The 13277-nt window shown below is 42.7% G+C and overlaps 1 pseudogene; it reads right to left on the reverse strand.

The window, feature by feature from the left end:
* Window positions 1–575: 575 nt before the first annotated feature.
* The window catches only part of LOC103663133, a 46542-nt pseudogene continuing 33840 nt past the window's right edge, over window positions 576–13277 (reverse strand).

Raw genomic sequence — 13277 nt, forward strand, 5'->3', positions numbered from 1 at the left:
TCTCCCCTTTACTTTATAAAAGAGCATTCCTCTCCTTTGATGGAGGACTTGCCTATGGTTTTGCCATAGCTTGTTTGTCCTTGGTTGCAATACTCTGCTATTCCCAGATAAACCCATGTTTGCTGGTAATAATAATAATAATAATAACAATAAAAGTAAGAAGGACTAATCTCTCTTTGCATCCCAGAGCCTCATATTCTGCCTAAAGGGGAGACTAACATATGTGGGCTGATGGCTCAAGGCATACACCAAAATCTTTAGGACAGCACCCAACCTTCCAGGGTGCCACCCAGGGCTGGTACTGTGACTGCTTCTGGCTCACTGGAGTGAGGTAAAATCAGTGAATGTTGTGGGCATGACCCCATTGCTACCTTTTCCTTGACAAAAAATACGCTCCAATGGTAAAGAGGTGTTTGTGGACCAGCATGGTGCTAGATACAGCACTCTCAGTAAGTCTGCCTGGTGGTGCAGACGGAACCACTATGGTCAGGGAGACAAATCTGTACCTAGAATATGTGTCTGTTCTGCTGGGAGCACAGCCCCGCCTCTGCAGTGTTGAAAGAAGTTTGATGTGATCAATACATCACCAGATGACTGTCGGGTCCCTGTGGAGAATGATACATGTCCGGGATCAGTTTTGGTGAGGGGAAGTCCACGTTTGTGAGCTCGTGCGGAGCTTCCAACATGGCTGCCATGGCCACATTTGTGTGTAGGTCTGATATACACGCTGTGAGAAAATGGCAGACGGAGAGCCATCTTGCCAACATGAGTACTAGGGCCTGCTAAACAGGGGATGCCCTCTGGTGGCATGTAAGTGGGGCACAAATGTCTCCCCTCAGGGTGCTCACTGTGAAAAAAGCATCACCTACCTCTCTCCCGCACCTCCCAGCTCTTGGACTCACTCCAGTCTGGTCCTGAGTCATATCTGTCCTGTGACAACAGAAGATGAGGAACCCTGTAAAGCTGCTGCTGAGACCTTCTGATTCTATACCCACTGCAGGTATTAGACATTCAGGTACTTTAATTTTTCCTTTCCCACTTCCCCTGACAAGAAATTTACCGGTGACTGTACAACCTCAGAATCTCACTTTGGGGTGTAAATTCTGAGGGCACTCTTGAAACCCATTACTTTGTCAGTCAGGGCACAACCAAGGTGGGTAACTACAGAGAGTTCAAGAGTTAAAGCTGCAGGTAGAGGGGCGCCTGGGTGGCTCAGTCATTAAGCATCTGTCTTCAGCTCAGGGCATGATCCCAGAGCCCTGGGATTGAGCCCCACATCAGGCTCCTCTGCTGGGAGCCTGCTTCTTCCTCTCCCACTCCCCCTGCCTGTGTTCCCTCTCTCGCTGGCTGTCTCTCCGTCAAATAAATAAATAAAACCTTTAAAAATAATAATAATAAAGATGCAGGTAGAGTTTAAGGAAAGCAACAACGAATAAACAGGTATCAATGTAATCAAAGGAGGTGGGAGCCAGGAGGGAGAATTTTCAGGGAAAGATGAGAACACTTGTTGACAGCTACTTTATGCCACTCTTTTTATTTATATTGGCTTATACAATCCTCACAGCAACCTTACAGAGTACCATTAGGATTGCTCTATAGGTAGGAGCTTCCCAAAGTCACACAATTATTGAACAATAGAGCCAGAACTTGANNNNAGGAATGCCTCACACCCCAGCCCCAGTCCTGCCCACTGCCTCCTGCCACACCAGAAGTGCTAGAAATCTCTTCTCTCCTGGCACACACCCACTCCCTCCCTACCTCTTCTCTTCCTCTATCTGGTTCCTTTTCTGACCTTCATTACGTTACTTAGTTGGCCCAATTTAAACCACTCAGCTAAACACTGACTTACCTCAATTCTGTTCCTTTCCTCCTGTCTTCTGCTCTACACTAGGCTTTGAAGAAGACACAGAAAATAAAAGTCTCAGACTGAAGCTTTGCTTATGAACATCTAGAAATCTTATTAAAGACCACACACATATGGATCTTGTCACTCACTGAACCAGTATTTCTTGAGGTCCTCCTTTGTGCCATGTATATGTTCCGGGCAAAGAAGAACACATTAGTGAATAAAATATATTGCACTTATAGAATTTATATTCTATTAAGTTGGAGAGACAGATATTACAGAAGAGGAAGACAATAAATAAACACAAACAAATACATAGTGTGTTAGATGATAAGAAGAGGGATAGGAAGTAAGTGGGGGTTGGGGAGAGAGGAAGGCTGTAACTTTATTTTTTTTCTTTTTTAAAGACTTTATTTATTTATTTGTGAGAAAGCACATGAGCAGGGGAGGAGCAGAGGCAGAGGGAGAAGCAGGCTCCCCGCTGAGCAGGGAGTCCAACTTGGGGCTCAATCCCAGGACCCCTGGACCATGACCCAAACCGAAAGCAGACAGCCTACTGAGCCGCCAGGCGCCCTGACTCGTGTTTTAATAGGATCACTCTGGCTACCTATGTAGACTGGACTATAGGAGATGAAGGCAAAAGCAAAACGATGGGTTAAGAAGCTATTGAAAATACACGTACACACATACACACACACACACACTCCAATCTACTTATAGGAGTTTCAGTCATTCTTTCTTTTTGTCACTGAATAGACATTTATTGAGTCTACTATGTGCCAAAAACTATAAATGATATTATGTAAACCCTCTAGCCTGCTGCCCACCCCAATCAAGAACTTGAAAAGGGGACTGCTATAGACTGTCTGTAATCCCCTAAAACTCATATGTTGAAACCTAATCCCCAACGTGATGGTATGTGGATATGGGTCCTTTGGGAGATGACCACAGCCTGATGACAGAGGCCGCATGAGTAGGATTTATGGCCTCCCAAAAGAGGCCTCAGGAAGGTCTCATGCACCTTCCACCACATGAGGACACAGTGAAAAGACTATGAAGCAGGCTCTCACCAGACACCAATCTGCCAAGCCCTTGACTTTGGAGATCCCAGCCTCCAGAACGGTGAGAAATAAATTTCTGTTGTTTATAAGCCACTCAGTTCACAGTATTCTGCTGTAGTAGCCCAAACGGACCAAAACAGGGCCTCTCTGCAGGCATTGCACCAGCATCTTGCCTTCCAGGAAGGTCTGACAAAGCCTCGAAAGAATCTTTGTATCTTTAGTGCTTATCAAAGTAAAGACACACAACAGAAGAGACCAACTTTCTGGATTGCCGCATAATCAGCTTCCTACATTTGATATCGTTCCCAGAACCGCTGCATGTTTCCGAAGAAAAACCGTAGTGTTCATAGAAAGATGACTGCAGCCCTTAAAAAAGACACAGATAATATGGGCAATTATTTTTATGGAAAGAGATTTCCATGTAATTCAAGAAAGAACGGTAGTCATTTTTGCTATTAGAAAATACACATAAACATTATTCAAAGTTAAGATTCCAGGAAAAGGAACTTTGTTTTTAAATACCACTGAGATGATCTGAGGGTCCAAAGCTCTGCAGTAATCTTGGTGCTGTACAAAATTGAGGTTCTTTAACAAGACTCTCGAATCAGAAAGCAAGCAGAGAAGCATGGGGCAAAGTCACTGAACTTTCTTGGCCTGAAGCATCACACAAGAAAAGCACTGACCTTCGAAATCATATATGTGCTTACCGTTCCTGGGCTCTTAGGAAAATCAAACAGATCATCACGTCTATTATCATGTCCTCCAGCTTGAAGTAAGAGGTTGTGGGAAGGGAAGAAATAAACAAGGTTTTGAGGAAACATATGATGTTGGAGGTTGAGTACCACCTGTCTTACACCCTGATGCCTTGTGAATGCAGTTTTCTTTCCCATCTCTCCTCAACTGGCTCACTCTTACTCATCCCTCAATTTCCTCTGGGGCACATCTCCCACAGAAGTCTTCACTCAACATTGAACGTCTCTAGTATTTGTACGTGCATTTTATCACTTACCATGTACAGTGATTATCTTATTCGTGAGACTACAAACCCCTTGATGAAAAGGATCTTACTCATATTTGCACTCATAGAACCCAGCATGGAATTTAACAAACAATGTGCTCAATAAATGTTGATTACTTGAAATGGATTAAAGACTTAAACATAAGACTTGACATCATAAAACTCCTGGAAGGAAACACAAGAAAGAAGCTCCTTGGCAATGATTTTTTAGACATGACACCAAAAGCACAAGTAACAAAAGCAAAAATCTAGAGAGTATAATGCTAAGCAAAATAAGTCAGTCAGAGAAAGAAATATGTGATTTCACTCATATGTGGAATTTAAACAAAACAAGGGGCTCCTGGGTGGTTCAGTTGGTTAAGTGTCTGCCTTTGGCTCAGGTCATGATCCCAGGGTCCTGGGATCGAGTCCTGTGTCGGGCTCCCTGCTCCTTGGGGAACCCGCTTCTCCATTTCCCTCTGCCTGTCTCTCCCCCTGCTTTTGCTCTCCCCCCGCCCCCGTGTTAAATAAGTAAATAAAATCCTTTTTAAAAAATGAGCAAAAGGGAAAAAAAGAGAAAGACAAACCAAGAAACAGACTCTTGGGGCACCTGAGTGGCTCAGTCAGTTGGCTCTTGATTTCAGCTCAGATCATGATCTTGGGGTCCTGGGATCGAGACCCGCATTGGGCTCTGCACTCAGTGGGAAATCTGCTTGAGATTCTCTTTCCCCCGGCCCCTCCCCCTGCTTGTGTGTTCTCTTTCCCCAAAATGAATAAGTAAATCTTAAAAAAAATAAAAATAAGAGAAACAGACTCTTAACTACAGAGAACAAAGGATGGTTATGGAGGGGAGACGGGTGGGGAGGTGGGGGAAACAGGTGGCGGAGATTAAGGAGTGCCATTGTTGTGATGAGCACTGGATGATGTATGGAATTGTCCAATCACTATAATGTACAACGAAACTAATGTAACACTGTATATTAACTATACTGGAATTAAAATAAAAAGAAAAAAAAACAAAGGAAAAATCAACAAGTGGGACCACATCAAAATAAAAGCTTCTGCACAGCAAAAGACACAATCAACAGTATGAAAAGGCAGCCTAACAAAATGGGAGAAAATATTTGCAAAGCATAAATCAGAAAAGCAGTTAATATCCAAAACATATAAAGAAATCACACAACTCAATAACAACAACAACAACAACAACAAAAGCCTAACTTAAAAATGGGCAGAAAAACTAAATGGACATTTTTCCAAGGAAGATATCCAAATGGCCAATAAGTACATGAAAAGATTTTCAGCCTTACTAATCATCAGGGAAATGCAAATCCAAACCACAGTGAGATAGGATTTCACACATGTTACAATGGCTATCATGAAAAAGACAAGAGTTGGAGAGGGCACGGAGAAAAGGAAACTCTGTATACTGCTGGTGGGAACGCATACTGGTACAGCCGCTATAGCAAACAGTATGGAGGTTCTTCAAAAGTTAAAAATAAAGCTACCATATGATCCAGCAATTCCCCTTTTAGGTATATACCCAAAGGAACTGAAAACAGGATATTGAAGATATATATGCACTCCTATGTTTATTGAAACATTATTCACAATAGGCAAGATTTGGAAACCACCTAAGTGTCCGTTAACAGATGAATGGACAAAGAAGATGTGGTACAAATATACAATGGAATGTTACTCAGCCATAAGAAGAAATGAAATCTTGCCATTTGCAATGATATGGATAGACCTAGAAAGTACAATGCTAAGCAAAATAAGTCAGTTAGAGAAAGATAAATACCATATGATTTCACTCATATGTACAATTTAAGAACAACAACAACAAAATGAACAAAGAAAAAAAGAGACAAATAAAAAAACAGACTTTTAACCATAGAGAACAAACTGATGGTTACCAGAGGGGAGGTGGGTGGAGGGATGGTGAAATAGGTGAAGGGAATTTATCCTGATGAGCACTGAGTAATGTATACAATTGTTCATCATATTGTATGCATGAAACTAATATAACACTGTATGTTAATATTATACTGGAATTTTTATTTTTTTATTTTTATTTATTTATTTATTTTTAAGATTTTATTTATTTATTTGACAGAGACAGCCAGCGAGAGAGGGAACACAAGCAGGGGGAGTGGGAGAGGAAGAAGCAGGCTCATAGCGGAGGAGCCTGATGTGGGGCTCGATCCCAGAACGCTGGGATCACGCCCTGAGTTGAAGGCAGACGCTTAACGACTGCACCACCCAGGCGCCCCTATAGGGGAATTTTTAAAATAGACAAGTTAATAATAATTTTAAAAATAATAAAGAAAGAGGGGCGCCTGGGTGGCTCAGCAGGGCATGATCCCAGAGTCCTAGGATCGAGCCCCACATCAGGCTCCTCCGCTGGGAGCCTGCTTCTCCCTCTCCCACTCCCCCTGCTTGTGTTCCCTCTCTCACTGTCTGTCTCTATCTCTGTCAAATGAATAAATAAAATCTTTAAAAAATAATAATAATAAAGAAAGAAAAGCTTTTAAAGAAAAAGAGAAAGCCACCACTACATTCAGCATTGTTATTTTACTATGACTTCTTATGGGCCACATTTTCTTAATATCATTCTCTTCTTCCCTTGATCCCCCATCTCAAGATTTCCAGTTTGATAGATTTTCTAATCCTTTAAATTCAAAATTTGGAAACTGCCATTGACTTCTCTCTTCTCTTTCCCTCGGTCCGCGAAATATTCAATCCATTTCCAGTCCCGCGGTTCTCCTTTCACAGACGCGCTCGCTCGTACCTCTTTCCCTTTCCACCGTAACTGCTATTGTTTATTTGGAACCTGAGCCCAGCTATTACAGTACCTCCTAAAAGATCTCCCTGATTCTGGCCTCTTCCCCTTCTGTGTGTAACAAGATTGCCCTCCTGTATCATCAGGCCTCATCCCTGCATAAAAGATCTTTTTTAAGATTTAAAATTTTAAGATGTAAACGATTCCTTTATCTGATATCCAAGACCTACCTGATCTGTGCCGGTGTGCAAACTGGAGACGTCCTGGCTGGGATCTGAGACGGGCCCTGCACACGCAGGGGCAAGGACAGACCGTGGAAGAGGCAGGCCCCTCCGGAGTGGGAGCAGGCGGGTTTCGCGAGGATGGGCGCTTAGGAGGCTCGCCTTCAGCCCCGCGAGAGGACTGGCTTTCTGCGCTCCCGCGCCAGAATCTTGCAAGTTGATAGAGAAGCCTTAACTGGGTTCAGTCACGTACACAGTCCTGATCTCAACACTTCACTGGCTCCAGGCTGTGTCCTTGAAAATAGCTCCCACTGTGGGATGGGTAGCAGAGGTACATTCCAAGAACAAGGGAGGCGGGGAGGAGCCTCCTAGTGCCCGCATCCAGCTCGAGGGTCAACCAGGGGTCAAGTCCTCTGGATGACCTCCTCCAACAGCACCGGCACTGCCTACGTGTCTGTCTTCTCACTCGTTCTCAGCCTCTGTCGCTGTGCCCCTCCAGCCAATTAGGCCCTTTTAAGTTCCGCACCGTCGCCAATTGCTTCCCCATAGCAGGACCTGGGTGCCAACTGTTCCTTTTGCCTTTATGATCTCCCCTGGGACCTTTAGGGGGCTGGTTCTTTTTTTTTTTTTTTTTAATAATGATTTTTTATTATATTATGTTAGTCACCATACAGTACATCCCCGGTTTTCGATGTAAGGCTCGATGATTCATTAGTTGTGTATAACACCCAGTGCACCATGCAATATGTGCCGTCCTTACTACCCATCACCGGTCTATCCCATTCCCCCACCCCCCTCCCCTCTGTAGCCCTAAGTTTGTTTCTCATAGTCCATAGTCTCTCATGTTTCATTCCCCCTTCTGATTACCCCCCCTTTCTTTATTCCTTTCTTCCCCTACTGATCATTCTAGTTCTTATGTTCCATAGTTGAGAGAAATCATATGATAGTTGTCTTTCTCTGCTTGACTTATTTCACTAAGCATTATCTCCTCCAGTGCTGTCCATGTTGTAGCAAATGTTGAGAACTCATTCTTTCTGATTGCTGAGTAATATTCCATTGTATATATGGACCACAACTTCTTAATCCAGTCATCTGTTGCAGGGCATCTCGGCTCCTTCCACAATTTAGCTATTGTGGACATTGCTGCTATGAACATTGGGGTGCATATGGCCCTTCTCTTCACTACGTCTGTATCTTTGGGGTAAACACCCAGTAGTGCAATGGCTGGATCATAGGGTAGCTCAATTTTTAACTTTTTAAGGGACCTCCACACTGTTTTCCAGAGTGGCTGTACCAACTTGCATTCCCACCAACAATGTAGGAGGGATCCCCTTTCTCCACATCCTCTCCAACAATTGTTGTTTCTTGCCTTGTCTATTTTTGCCATTCTAACTGGCGTAAGGTGGTATCTCAGTGTGGTTTTGATTTGAATTTCCTTGATGGCTAATGATTTTGAACATTTTTTCATGTGTCTGTTAGCCATTTGTATGTCTTCATTGGAAAAGTGTCTGTTCATATCTTCTGCCCATTTTTTGATTTGTTTATTTGTTTCTCGTGTATTGAGTTTGAGAAGTTCTTTGTAGATCTTGGATACCAGTCCTTTATCTGTAGTGTCATTTGCAAATATATTCTCCCATTCCGTGGGCTGCCTCTTAGTTTTTCTGACTGTTTCCTTGGCTGTGCAGAAACTTTTAATCTTGATGAAGTCCCATAAATTCATTTTATCTTTTGTTTCTCTTGCCTTTGGGGATGTGTCATGAAAAAGGTTGCTTTGGCCGATGTCGTAGAGGTTGCTGCCTATGTTCTCCTCTAGAATTTTGATGGATTCCTGTCTCACATCGAGGTCTTTCATCCATTTGGAGTTTATTTTTGTGTATGGTGTGAGAGAGTGGTCAAGTTTCATTCTTTTGCATGTAGCTGTCCAATTTTCCCAGCACCATTTATTGAAGAGACTGTCTTTTTCCCACCGGATGTTTTTTCCTGCTTTATCAAATATTAGTTGCCCAAAGAGCCGAGGGTCCATTTCTGGGCTCTCTATTCTGTTCCATTGGTCTATGTGTCTGTTTTTGTGCCAGTACCATGCTGTCTTTGTGATCACAGCTTTGTAGTACAGCTCGAAATCCGGCATTGTGATGCCCCCAGCTTTGTTTTTCCTTTTCAACAGTTCCTTGGAGATTCGGGGCCTTTTCTGTTTCCATACAAATTTAAGGACTATTTGTTCCAGTTCTTTGAAAAATGTCCTCGGTATTTTGATCGGGATAGCATTGAAAGTGTAGATTGCTCTGGGTAGCATGGACATTTTAACTATGTTAATTCTTCCAATCCATGAGCATGGAATATCTTTCCATCTTTTTATGTCTTCCTCAATGTCTTTCAAGAGTGATTTATAGTTTCTAGAATATAGGTCCTTTACGTCTCTGGTTAAGTTAATTCCAAGGTAACGTATGGTTTTTGGTGCTATTGTAAATGGGATGGATTCCCTAATTTCTCTTTCTTCGGTCTCGTTATTCGTGTATAGAAATGCAACTGATTTCTGAGCATTGATTTTGTATCCCGCCACGTTACTGAATTGCTCTATAACTTCTAATAGTTTGGGAGTGGCTTCTTTTGGGTTTTCCATATAGAGTATCATGTCATCTGCAAAGAGAGACATTTTGACTTCTTCTTTGCCAATTTGAATACCTTTGATCCCTTTTTGTCGTCTGATTGCTGTTGCAAGGACTTCTAGTACTATGTTGAATAATAGTGGCGAGAGTGGGCATCCTTGTCGAGTTCCTGATCTTAAGGGAAAGGCTTCCAGCTTTTCCCCATTGAGAATAATATTTGCAGTAGGCTTTTCATAGATGGCTTTTATGAGATTGAGAAATGTACCTTCTATTCCTACACTCTGAAGGGTTTTAATCAGGAAAGGATGCTGTATTTTGTCAAATGCTTTTTCGGCATCGATTGAGAGGATCATATGGTTCCTGAGTCTTTTCTTGTTGATATGATGTATCACGCTGATTGATTTGCGAATATTGAACCACGCTTGCATCCCAGGTATGAATCCCACTTGATCGTGATGGATAATCCTTTTAATGTACTGTTGGATTCTATTAGCAAGTATCTTGTTGAGGATTTTGGCGTCCATATTCATTAGGGAAATCGGTCTGTAATTCTCCTTTTTGAGGGGGTCTTTGCCTGGTTTGGGGATCAAGGTAATATTGGCCTCATAGAATGAGTTTGGTAGCTTTCCTTCTGTTTCTATTTTTTGAAATAGCTTTAGGAGAATAGGTATTATTTCTTCTTTGAATGTTTGGTAGAATTCCCCAGGAAAACCGTCCGGGCCTGGAGTTTTGTTATTTGGAAGGTTGTTTATCACTGACTCAATTTCTTCATAATTAATTGGCCTGTTTAAGGAATCAATTTCTTCCGGTTTCAATCTTGGTAGTTTATAGGTTTCCAGGAAGGATTCCATCTCTTCCAGATTGCTTAGTTTATTGGCATATAGCTGTTGATAAAAATTTCTAATAATCCTTCCAATTTCAATGGTGTTCGTCGTGACCTCTCCTTTTTCATTCATAATTTTAATAATCTGGGTCCTTTCTCTTTTCTTTTGGATAAGTCTTGCCAGTGGTCTGTCAATTTTATTGATTCTCTCAAAGAACCAGCTTCTAGTCCTGTTGATCTGCTCTACTGTACTTCTGGTTTCTGCTTGATTGATTTCAGCTCTAATTTTGGTCAACTGCTTCCTCGTGCGTGGATTAGGCCTGTCCCTCTGTTGCTGTTCCAGCTTCTTGAGGTGAGAATATAAAAACTGCATTTTAGATTTTTCTATTCTTTTGAGTGAGGCTTGGATGGCTATGTATTTCCCCCTTAGGACTGCCTTTGCAGTATCCCATAGGTTTTGGACTGTTGTATTTTCATTCTCATTGGTCTCCATAAATTGTTTAATTTGATTTTTGATTTCCTGGTTTATCGAGTCATTCCTGAGCAGGATGGTTCTTAGTCTCCAAGTGTTTGAGTTTCTTCCAAATTTTTCCTTGTGGTTGAGTTCCAATTTCAGAGCGTTGTGGTCTGAGAATATGCAGGGGATAATTTCAATCTTTTGGTATCGGTTGAGACCTGTTTTGTGTCCCAGAACATGGTCTATTCTTGAGAATGTTCCATGGGCATTAGAATAGAATGAGTATTCTTTGGTTCTGGGGTGTAGTGTTCTATATATATCTATGAGGTCCAACTCGTCGAGTATGGCATTCAAAGCCTTTGATTCTTTGCTTAGTTTTTGCCAGGGTGTTCTGTCTATTTCTGAGAGTGGAGTGTTGAGGTCCCCTACTATTAATGTATTTTTATTTATATGTCTCTTTATTCTGGTTAAGAGTTGGCTTGTGTATCTTGCTGCTCCCCTGTTGGGGGCATATATATTTATAATTGTCATATCCACTTGTTGAATACTTCCCTTAAGAATAATATAGTGCCCTTCTGCATCTCTAACTATAGTCTGTAGTTTAAAATCCAATTTATCTGATATGAGAATTGCTACCCCAGCTTTCTTTTGAGGTCCATTTGCGTGAAAGATGGTACTCCATCCCCTTACTCTCAGTCTGAATGCATCTTTGGGTTCGAAATGAGTCTCTTGTAGACAGCAAATGGATGGGTCATTTCTTTTTATCCAATCTGCAACCCTGTGGCGTTTTATGGGATGGTTCAAACCATTTACATTAAGACTGATTACTGAGAGATATGATTTTAATGTTGCCATGTTGCCAGTAAAGTCTTTGTTTGTATTGGCTGTGACTTTCTGTTCTGTATCACTCTTGGGGCCTTTTTACTTTTATAGAACCCCCCGTAATATCTCCTGTAGGGCTGGTTTCGTGGTTACAAAATTGGTTAGTGACTGGCGATTCTGAAATGTCTTTATTTCTCCATCAATTCTGAATGACAGCCTTGCTGGATAAAGGATCCTTGGCTGCATGTTTTTCTCTGAAAGAGCTTTAAATATGCTCCCCCAACCCTTTCTCTCATTCCAGGTCTGTGTAGACAGGTCTGACGTAATTCTGATGCTTTTGCCTTGGTACGTGAGAAATTTCTTTGCCCTGGCCGCTTTCAATACTGTATCCTTGCATCTAATATTTGCGAATTGCACTATGACGTGACGTGGCGTAGGTTTGTCGTGGTTGAGCTTGGGAGGGGTCCTCTCTGCCTCTTGGACACGAATGTTTGTTTCCCTTGCTAGATTAGGGAAGTTTTCAGCTACAATTTGTTCAAATATCTCTTCTAGACCTCTGTTTTTCTCCACCCCCTCGGGGATGCCGATGATTCTAACATTGGATCGTTTCATTGAGTCAGTAATCTCCCGTAACCTACATTCGTGGGCGTGGATTTTTTTAAGACCATCTTCTATTTTCATTTTTTCCTCTATTAACCCATCCTCCAATTCACTAACCCGTTCCTCTGCTTCTGCGACCCTGGCCGTCAGAGCCTCTAGTTTTGCCTGCATTTGGCTCATAGAATTTTTAATTTCTGTCAGATTCGCTCTCATTTCTGTCCTTAGGGATTCTATATTCTCAGTAACCTTTTCGTTAATAGTTTTTTCAATTCTACTCATCATTTTGACCATCGTTACTCTGAATTCCATTTCTGATAATTTGGTTACATCCATATCCATTATTTCTGTGGCAGAGGCCACAGAATCACTGTCTTTTCTTTGCTGGGGGGGGCTTCTCCTTCTTGTCATTCTGATGAAGAGAGGTTGCGGGGTTTCCAGAGCCCAAATTATTGACTGGGTCCCAGGCCGTGCCCCTTGTTTTATAGGGATCTTAGGGATGTGGGCTTCTTCTTTAAAGATTTTATTTATTTATTTATGTGGCAGCCAACCAGCGAGAGAGGGAACAGAAGCAGGGGAGTGGGAGAGGAAGAAGCAGGCTCCCAGCGGAGGAGCCCGATGAGGGACTCCTTTCCGGAACGCCGGGATCACGCCCTAAGCCGAAGGCAGGCGCTCAATGACTGCGCCACCCAGGCGCCCGGGTTGTGGGCTTCTTGATTTTTCAGCCTGCCTTCTGTGTTCTGGGGGAGGGGCCTGCCGCGCCAATACTCAGGCAACCCTGTTTGGGTAGAGTCTCCGTGTCCCCTGCGAGGGAGGATGGGGATGGGCACTCTCTGAGCCGGTATTTCCAGGCTTTTGTTCTCTGGCGGCTTTCCCTGGCGGTTTGCTGTGCCTCTTCTGAGAGTCAGAGCAGCAGCGGCCAAATTTCAGCCTCTGTCACGGAACAGAAGGATTGCGGCCCGTTCTCTACTAATGTTCTGGCCACTTTAACTCTGTTTCTGTTGGTGCTGCTCAACCCTGCAGCGTCCCGGGATGTGCGCCCCACACCCGGCGTCCCAGCCCTCA

This window comes from Ursus maritimus, unplaced genomic scaffold (assembly GCF_017311325.1).
Source record: "Ursus maritimus isolate PB19 unplaced genomic scaffold, ASM1731132v1 scaffold_12, whole genome shotgun sequence".
Lineage (NCBI taxonomy): Eukaryota > Metazoa > Chordata > Mammalia > Carnivora > Ursidae > Ursus > Ursus maritimus.